Source organism: Miscanthus floridulus, chromosome 14 (genome assembly GCF_019320115.1).
Source record: "Miscanthus floridulus cultivar M001 chromosome 14, ASM1932011v1, whole genome shotgun sequence".
Lineage (NCBI taxonomy): Eukaryota > Viridiplantae > Streptophyta > Magnoliopsida > Poales > Poaceae > Miscanthus > Miscanthus floridulus.
The window spans coordinates 16,128,337-16,138,899 of NC_089593.1; the positions used below are offsets into that span (position 1 = coordinate 16,128,337).

Here is a 10,563-nt window from a genome sequence, read left to right on the forward strand (position 1 = left end):
ACCCTATAAGCTCACTAAAGGTGACAACCAAACTTCATGAAACTAGAGTGTCTGTCACTAGCACTACCTCTAACTGAGTAGGAGTGAAACCTGTGACAATTGGAGTGAAGTCTTGAGCTTGCCCTATTCTTGGAGAAGCGAACCACTGAGAGACCTGGATGGAGGGTGAGGTGAACTATGCTGCCAGCTGCTAAGTCTAACTTTGAAGTCCGCTGGACTGTAACACTAGAGTCACTGTAGGAGTAGTAGTCACTGCTGGGCCAAGCTACTGCACTGAAGGCTAATACATAGGAGCACCAGTGAATTGAACGATGTGCTCCATGAAACCAAGTAACTGCTGCTAAAGTAACTGCTGCTGGAGGTGATCCTATCGTAGCTGCATCTAAGCGTTGGCGGCTACCTATGCCTCTGCCTGGCTTGTTGTGCCCACTGCATCCTATCGAGTATAGCTAGCAGAGCCAGATCTATCTACTGAGGTGGTTGTTGGTGGTCCTTAACTTACACTTTTAACCATCAACTATCACATAAAATGAACCAACTTGGACACCGAAGTTAGACATAGGGCTTTAGAACTAATGATTTCCCTGAGTTTTGGTGTTTTACCATTCACAGGAGGACATATCGGAATAACAAGAAAAACGCACCCAAATATGCAATAGGAGAAGGCGTAACATCACCCGACATGAGCCTAGGAGGAGAACTCCCACTTACCAGGCAAATGAGGGCCCTATCATGTGGAGAAAAAGGCCCAAAACCCAAAGCAAACGTGCTCCAAATAGGACCAAACTTTGTAGGAGTGGCCCATGCAGTCCTAAAGGCCTACAAAACAAAGATTGGGCCGAGACGGCGCCTCCAGGGTATGGCTACACCACTGGTGTGCCCATACCCCTACTGGCATGTCTTAGGCCCATCTTTGGCATGCTACCTCTTACCACCTTACCCATGTTGGTTACGTAGGTGCCTGGCCAGGTTCAACGCATCTTGTGGTTGGTTTGGTGCCTTCCATGAGGGGATGATGCGTTTTCCAAAGAATCCCCTCCTCTCTACCTATAAAAGGAGGATCTCTCCCCCCTCATGAACAACACCACAAGGAAGAAGAGCTACCACACTTGAGCAAGAGCACCACTCTAAAGGGCTTAGGCCCTAGCTAGCTACAGTTGAGTAGTTGGGAGAGATGTGAGCAAGAGTTCGGGGAAGTCCCAGACTTGTCGGTATCTCCCCGCTTGTACCTCGATGAACACTTGCACCTCAATGGATTTGTCTGCTAAGTGAGTGTTCGTGGTTCTTATGTTATTGAGTCTTTTGATTAGCTAAGCATACTCTTACTTGTTTGTGGGTTCATCGTCCATCCCTAAGGTGGATACTCTAATAGAGGGCTCTAGATAAAGACAGATCACCCTGTACGACGATACAGTAGTAGTTGATAGCATAGATGTGGTGTCTAGGCTAGAGGCTACCTTCGTTTTCCTCATGCCCCATGGTTGAGGGGTAGGCGGTAGGTGGTGACAGTCATGTCCATCCCTTATAATCCCCCACGTTTAGGTTTGACGTAGAGCCATAGGCCGGTAATGCTTGGCAGACTAGGTGTTCACCGGTGCCCGAAGTAAGCAACTAGAAGTAGAGGTTATCTATCCTTTGACCCAAAAACCATAGGAATCCATCTCAACCTCTACCAACTCTATCCTTATGCTATCCTTGGACAAACTAGCTAGGAGAGTACCACTATTCCCTATGGAAAATATGATACCCAGAATACTTCTGGGTGAAATGCTACAATGGTAATTCCGTACACTTGCGGATTATTTCTGTTTGCGTTAAGAAATACCAACAGTGGTGCTAAACTAGAGCCACTGGCCTCTCTATCATGTACCCATGGGGCATGGGTGGAATTGGCCGGTGGTCCTCCTCTGAGCTATCGAACCAGTCATCCTATAGTGCCTCTAGCTGCTCAAGCTCTCTCTTTGCAATAGTCCTAATAGCCTCGTCCTACACAACCTCTGTCTTAGGAACCTCTGGTCTATGGCGCTGCTAGCTTGGTGTCCTACTCACATGACGTCTATCTATAACAGAGGTCATCTGGTAAACGGGAAACTCTGTGGGTGACCTGCCCAACTCTCTGGCATAAGCTAGAAGACGTGACATGGCAATCAGGGAAGAGATCCAATGAGCATATGGAAGCTATCGATGATTCCTGAGACCCTCTGCAATAGTGTCCTCCTTCGGCCTTGGTTCTCTATCTCCCTTTTATCTCCTCCAAGCCAGTGCCGACCTTCATTTCATCCTTTTGGCAACCGAGTGATTCCATCAAGTAAAAGAAGAAAGGGAGATTGGATCAGAGGAGGTTTGCATCAAGATTGAAGGCTCTGGGACTTAGCTTTCGAATCTCATCTTCATCCTCTCTCTCAAGGTACCCTAATCCTAGACCACATCTAATCTAAGTGGTTAGGGCATGTTTTTGAAAACCCTTCGGTAGAGATGCTACATTATCTGTCTAGAAGCTATGCCCAGAGTTTAGATTGGATTGGTTGAAGATTGAGCCAAGGGCCCTGGTTAGGGTTGTTGTCCGCTCATACCGGATGGGCAACAGAGCAGGTTTTGCTCCCTTGTTTCAATTTTCTCAGTGGTTGATTCTAGGACTAAGTTTAATTGTCTATTGTGTTTTGTGAACCTTGTGACCTAGTTTGGTTGAGGTGATTGCAAAGCATAGGATAATTACTCTTATTTTTATATTTCAACCGAAATAAGCTATCTCTTGGGCATGTATCTAAAATTCATTACAAATCTTTGGATATAGGGCAATAGCCATGAGTGGAAGACAGGAGCCTAGGTCCAAGCATAGGCATGATCCAGCATTAGAGAAATACAAGAAGGCAAGGCTGGACTTGCATCCCAGATACAGTCAACAGGAGCAGGGCAGCAGTAGGAGACTCTCTAGAGCTACTAGGGGTGCTCCATAGTACAAAGAGGGAGACAACAATTCTTCCTCTAACACAGATACATAGGAGTATAGAGTGGAGTCCAGTAATAGAAAGAGGAAGAGCACTGACAGAGGTTCAAATGATGGCAGCTCAGATGATGAGCAAGAGATTGAGGAGGAGCAGGCAGTACCTCTAGTTCAGCACCAGCCAGGTTAGGGTATGCACTATGGCTTACTTGAGACACATCCACCTAGTGTACCCTCTTATGTTTCTAGAGTTGATTATCGAGGGAAAGGCATGACTAGAAGAGCCAGAGATGAGAGGAGAATTGATCCAAGGAGCTTGCCTTGGATTCAGTTTGATCATCGATTTTAGACAGCCTTTCATATGGACTTCTATACTAGTGTAATCCTCACCAGAAACCCAGTGATTGTCAGATCTCAGTGGATTGATTGGCAGTATGTCAGAGAATTGCAGAAGTCCTCCATCGATCATGTTGTTGCTACTTGTGAGCGTATAGGGGTGTATGAGATCATGGAGTTCCAGCATGACTAGAACATAGAGGTGATAGCTCAATTCTATGCCACTCTGTATGTTGAGGAGGATGAGAGGTGTATGCACTGGATGCTTGAGGGCTAGTGGTATAGTGTGGATTATGATGCTTTTGGAGCTCTACTTGGATTCTCAGAGGATGATCTTCAGAGAGACATGATCCACACAGAGTAGGTGTTGCCTCTAGAGTAGCTCGCCTACATGTACCCACCAGGAGGTGAGAGAGGAGCAGTGGGGAAGGTTCTAGGTCTTCACCCTACCTATAGATACCTAGACAGGATGTTCAAGAAGACCATTAACTGTAAGGGTGGAGATAAGGGCAACATAGCAGACTATTCTAGGAACTTACTCCATAGGATTGCACTAAATGCACGACCCTTTAGTGTATCCAACTTCATCTGGTGTGAGATCAGGAGTGCTGGAGAGAGGCCCCTCAAGGGATGTGGTTTTGCTCCCTACATTATGCACATGATTGAGCAGGTCACAGGGCATACCTTTGAGTATGACAAGGTACATAAGGCCTTGAAGATAGTTGTAGATCTGCCTAAGATTAGAGTACCTCTAGTAGGTCTTGGGGGAGCAGCAACAGTAGTAGAGGTAGATGCACCTGTAGGTGGTGCAGCAGTAGGAGGAGCTTCCCTTCCACCACATGCTCCTTCACGTTCTTCTTCACGTCGCCTCAGTTCTCCTTCTCCTATTCGTAAGATGTTCAGTGCTATATTTGGGATGTGTAGAGACATCCAAAATAGGCAGCAGAAGGAGAGGGAGGCTAGGAGGAAGGACACTCGGACTCTGAAGTAGATTGCTGCTAGCCTTGAGCTTGATCCTCCTAGGTCTTCACTATCAGATGAGGTAGCCAGTGAGCCTGAGTCTAAGGAGCAGCAGCAGGCTAGGTACGACAGAGAGTTTGCTAAGTTTCTTCAGCGATAGGAGCAGCAACAGCAGCAGCACCCTAACACTTTACCACTATAGGCTCATGTGCCTACTCACTCTTAGCCATGTCCTAGTGCTGCAGATGAGTATGCTTTAGACTGGTGGGGTGACCTCATAGGTGGCTTCAGCTACTACGGTTCTAGTAGCTATGACCTATCTGGTGAGGGTGGTTCTCGCCCACCTGCTGCTCCATGCTCAGATGATGAAGGAGAAGGCAAAGACGGAGATGAAGATGGTGATGAGTGATCACAACTTTCAGAGACAGCTTGCAACCCCTTTGTGCTTAGTATGTCATTGTTGGACTTTTGTGGTGATGGATGACAAAGGGGGAGAGAGACTGATTAAAACTTCAGGATGTTTGTTTCATTTGCTTATCTTTGTACCTAGAGATATGTACTGTAGCTGTAGTTTTTGAGCTCCGTTGATGTATCTTGAGTTTGAGATAGATTGTATCATGTGAGAGATGAGACTTATACTTATGCTTTATCTATGTATCTCTTGAGACATGATCTTTATTTATATTAGTGGCTTGTGGACTTGAGAAAATGTGTAATGAGTGCTATGTGTGACATACATGTGTTGTATTTATTTTCATAAGGACTATGCATGCTAGAATGAAAATGTTTGATGTGATGCTTTTATATTTATTCTTGTGTGATATATCTTGTCATATGCATCACGCTTTTACTTTGTCACACACACTTGCACCCCACGGATGCAATAATTTAGGGTGAGTCTCCTATACATTTTAGTATGTGCAGTTAACATTTAAGGTCATTTTGTGAATTCTAGTCATAAACACATATTAAGGGGGAGCCTCTCATAAATCATTGAACCCAAAAACTTAAATGTTTATATCCTTTTGTAAGCTTTAATCAAGTTGTCATCAATCACCAAAAATGGAGAGATTGAAAGTGCATCTAGCCCTTTAGTGGGTTTTGGATGATTGAATGATAACATGATTAAAGGTCTAACATATTTGCTAAGTGTGGATAGGTAATAGATTATCTTATAGGTACTTAATAAAAGCTAAAATGATGTGTTGTTGTATAAACAATCTAGTTCAAGCATAAGACAACAATGCAAATGGAATTTATGCAAATGCTTATTTATTGTGGGATTTCCATATACTATGTGAAAGCAAGCACAGTAAGAATTAATTAATGAGACATGAGGGATTGCATATGGAGTGGTCTCTTATTTGAAGCTTGCTAAATTGAAATGAAAATATAACAATATAAATGAATGGATGATTCAATACAATATGTGACTTGATGGCTTGAGATGGTGAAGATAGCAAGGAAATGTTTCGAGGTACTAAGCAAGGGTGAAGGGCAAGCGACGGCTTGGCGGCCGAAGAACCTAGCTAGGGTGAAGAAGAAAGTACTTGCATTTAGTTAAGGTACTAATCAAGCTAAGATGGTGATATTGATGTGGAGGATCAAATCTATATTGGACAAAGTGTTGGAAGTGACTTGATGCATTTGGAGTTATTCATATTTGATGAATGGAATCAAGTCACGTGCTCAAGATGGCTATGCTCAAGTGAAAAGAACAATATCAATATGTTGGCACCCTTACTTGATGAAGATTGAAAGAGACGACATCAATTCAAAAGAGATCAACTCAAGCGGTATAAATTTGTTTTTCCTTTGATCTTGAGTTTAATAGGTATGCTGTACTATTAAGAGAGATGTATCATGTTGATAGATAATTATTCATAAGTGCTCATGCCAACACATGTGAGTTTTGAGTGTTTAAGAGACAAAAGAGCTAACTTGTTTTTTGCTGGTCTGGCGTATTGATACCGGATGTGTCCGGTATTTGCCCAGCCACGTTAAAATACTTGGTGTTCTCGGGTTGGTTCGTCGAGAGTTCTGACGGTCAGGAGTTTTGGCAATCGTCGGGAGTTTCGACGTCTTGTGCTTAACTGACTTGGAGAGTTGACTGCCTAGTCACACCGGATGTGTCTGGTATTCTACCGGACGTGTCTAGTATTCTACCGGATGTGTCTGGTATAGTAGGCCAAAGCCCAACGGCTAGTTTTCAAATGAGCTAAGGGTCGGGAGTTCCGACGTGAGTTGGGAGTTCCAACGGTCGAGAGTTCCGGCATTCGTTGGGAGTTCCGACACCTCACATACTTTAACTCAGTTACCGTTGGCACAGTGTAAGTCATACCGTATGGCAACGGCTAGAAACAGCTAGTTTTTCAAAGGTGCTATAAATACCCCCAAGCCTCCACCTTTGGAGGTTGCTGATTCTGCTCGTTACAATACACGTTTTTAAGCTTTGCCAACTCTCCTAAATCCTCTCTTAATGAGTGTGTGATCCAAATTGCCAAATCCATTAGTGGGTTGAGAGAAATTCAAAAAGAGAGCAATCCAACCACTCGAGCACTTGTGCATATTATCAATCTTGTGATTTACATTTGTTACTCTTGGACTCTTCGGTCCTAGACGGTTAGGCGTCGCCGGAGAGCACCCGAGAGATTGTGGTGTGCCTCGGAAAGTTTGTAACGGTCGATTATGCCGCCTCGGAATCAACTAGTGGAAGGAGGAAAATGAGTTGGAAAAGACTCCGGCTAGAGTGACCTTGGTGGTACCCTCTAGGGCTGACCTTCGCTGGGTCGCCCACAACCCCCTCAACGGAGAGTATGACTCAAACGAGTCTGAACTTCGGTAAAACAAATATCGTGTCTCAATTCGCATTTCATTTGATATTTGTGTTGCTCTAGCTCTTGTGCAGGTTCTCTATGTATCTTGTCATCTCTAGTAGGTACCTGCAGTTTGGTTTGAAGATAGAAATCGAAAGGAGCAAGTTTGGGGTTGTTCCACTGAAACCGTGTATACCGGACACGTCCGGTATTGGTTCCTGTGCCAAACTTAATTGCATTTTAATTTAACTCTTTGGTTGCATGAGTTTGGCTCCATAAACTTATTTAGTATCTTTTATATACTCTGTGACTAACTTGTGAGGGGTTGTATTACTTTGATTTGGAGTTTCCATTCATTACTAAATCATTTCCGCATTTAAATGTGTTAATTTTTAGAAACGCCTATTCACCCCTCCCCCCTCTAGGTGGCATCCTAGGTCCTTTCCGTTGGAATAGGGTAGAATGGCGCATGCTCACTATGAGAACATCCAAAAGTTTATGGAGGTGACATCTCACATGCATCCTTCCTTATTCATCTTAGTAGTGCCAATGAGCAACTTTTTAATTAGTATACATTGGATTGGATTGTTGAAATGCAGAGTGTTGTTCAGCACACCGGTATGCCTGCAATGATAGTTCCTCCTCCTCTGCCTCCTCCACCCGCACCTCCTATATATGCCAATTCACCACCTTCAAATCCCTTTCCCAACAATGTAAGCTTGGTATGTGCATTATTTATTCTCTCTTTTTTTTCTTTTTACCTTGCAAGTAACATAGGCACATGTCTTTGTTATTGCTCGAAAAATGGCACAAGCCTGTGTTTGGTAATTACACATTCCTTGGTAGAGAGGGCAGAACATTTTGTTTGCTAATCAGATATGGCTAAGTAATGTCAGTTGTAATGTCATTCACAAAATATATTTCAACTAGTTTATTTTTGGCTTAATAGTGTCAGCTGTGTATAAGTAGCCTATGTTTGGCTCAGTAATATCAGCTGTACATCGCACAGGACATGGAACTCGGCATTACCTTTCGGTACAATATATATTCAAACCTGTTATAGTTTTTTCCTCACACTTCCACTTATGTAATTGATTTTCATGTTTAATTGACTAGGCTTGTACCGATGGCTCTTCCGTTGGAATAGAAACTCCTGATGAAACGTCGAGTAGAATTGCTCTTGGAAGATTCCGTGGCCATGAAAATGCAGCAACTACAAGTGGTGGTGGTACCTACTCTCCGCCGCCGGATGAATTTCCATCCTTTTGACATCTTTTGTTGCCAAAACATGGCTTGGACCACATGTAGGCATGTTCTGTTGTCATAACATGCATGGATGACCAGAACTCCTTTTGGGTCTAGTGTTTGATTGTTTTGATGCTTAGTAGCCGTAATGTATTAGTGAACATCATAATTGTATTGTGATAATGTAATTCTCATTTTACGTTGATGTGAACATCATAATTGTACGTTGGAATTCTCATTTTTTTTGAATCCATGGGCCCGGCCTACTTTGATGTGAACGTTGCGGGGGAAGGTCCAAGCATAGCAGGGACATGTAAGTGGGCCCAAACCGATGGGCCAAACCCAAACTTGGGTGGCCAAGGCCTGCCCTCCTGTTTTCTCTCCCTCGCTCCTCACACAGGAAACGTGGGTGATCGATCATCTGCTCGCTTGTTTCGTTTATGGCGATCAGAATGAAGCTGCCAGCTTCTTCAATTCTTCTCTTCCTCTATTGTCGCATAAGAAAAAAAAAATGATGATACTATGAACTAGCTGAATCGGTATTGTTGGAGGTGACCTTACCTTATTTTAAAATCTGAAGGAGCGAAGGGGTCCATTTTATGATGGATGTGTCGGGCCTTGTATGGCATGGTCCTAGTCTTTCATAGTATCATCTTTTTGCAGGGGATGCAGAGAGGTAGATGTTTGGTACTACTACCCCTGTCCACGAAATAATGCAATTCTCGTTTTTCGCCGTGTGAGTTTTGACAATCCACCACGCTCCTCTACGAAGCCGTGCTCCAAGCTAGTAGTACCTGTCTAGAATATGCCTGCTCCATCGACCAGAATACACGCTACACAAAAAGATAAACACTGCGGCTGATGGCTTGTTGCCATGGCCTCTGTATACGTTGCCAACTTAGTGTACGGTGTACCGAAAACCCAAAGTATGCAGAATGCAGCAGCACTAACAAAGCTGCCTCGGTTGGTCCAGTCCCAGTGCCTAAAAAGAAGGTCCGATTGTAGCATCAAGTAACTAGTGATTCGATCCATGTTAAGCCAAACCTATAGTTATACGATTATATAAACTAAATTAGACACAAAATCCTAATAGGGGATGTAGCTCAGATGGTAGAGCGCTCGCTTAGCATGCGAGAGGTACGGGGATCGATACCCCGCATCTCCATCTATTTTTTTTATTTTTGTTTCTTTCTGTTTATTTTTTATTCGTTTTGTTTCTGTTTTTGGGTTTAGATATGCTTTTTTTTTATTTCATTCATTCACTCCTGCTGCTTTTTGGGGGGTTCAATTCATTCCTCTGGTCCGTTCTGCTTTTTAGGTCATTCATTCATCTCGTCCAAATCGAATCCGAACAATTTCCAAAGAACTTCTTTCGATGTGTTTCTGCTTTCTTTTTTCGGGTTCACTCCCCAAAGCGCTTCTATTGTTTCAAGCACACGTCGCTCTCTTTGGGCCTGGGCGCCCTGCAGGCTCTCGTTCATCCGTGCGGTATCGACGGAAAAAACCTGCGTACACGCGAGTTGACGAACGCTCATCGTCTCCTTTCCGCCCGCGACGACGGCTGGTGGGTCGCGTCGGCGTCGCGGCACATCCCACCGTCCCGACCCACACCGCAGATACAAGATTAGAATTAGAAAAGGAGTCCAGGCGCAGGCGTGCCGCCACAGTTGCCACCCACTGACCCCCCGCCGAATTCCCGAACCCGACGCAGGTAACGGGAACAGTTCGCAACCAGACCTCTCCCCACCGCGGAGTGTGCAACGGCACAGCAGCCGAGCGCCGCATTACACACAGTCACGCACGCCACCACCACCACCACAGCCGCAGGTCCACAGTGTACACCGCCGGTCCGCCGCGCAGCAACCGAGGGAGGCCGGGAGCGGCCCAGACAGCCCGCGCTCGGCACCACCACCACCACCACCCCACCCGACCCCCAGGCTCCCCCTCCCGGGCGAGCGGCGATGGGGTCGAGCATGGCGCTGGCGCTGGCGGGCTTCTGCTTCAGCGTGCTCTTCATCGTCTTCGTCTGCACGCGCCTGGCCTGCGCGCTCCTCCGCCGCAGCCGCCGCCGCGGGGGCCGCTCCCACCGCGCCGCCCCCGCGCTCCCGCAGCACTACGCCCACGACTACTACGCCGACCCCGACCCGTTCCCGTTCCACGCCGCCGCGGCGGCCGCCTCCCCCGGCCTCGATCCCGCCGCCGTCGCCGCCTTCCCCACCCGCGCCTACAACGCCGCAGCAGCACGCGCCTCCGAATCCGACG

General features: G+C 45.7%; 1 non-coding gene across 1 annotated transcript; it reads left to right on the plus strand.

The window, feature by feature from the left end:
- The first annotated feature begins 9,393 nt into the window (after positions 1–9,393).
- TRNAA-AGC (transfer RNA alanine (anticodon AGC)) lies at positions 9,394–9,466 on the plus strand. The gene has a single exon. It is a non-coding gene; the product is annotated as a tRNA-Ala (tRNA).
- Positions 9,467–10,563: the final 1,097 nt, after the last annotated feature.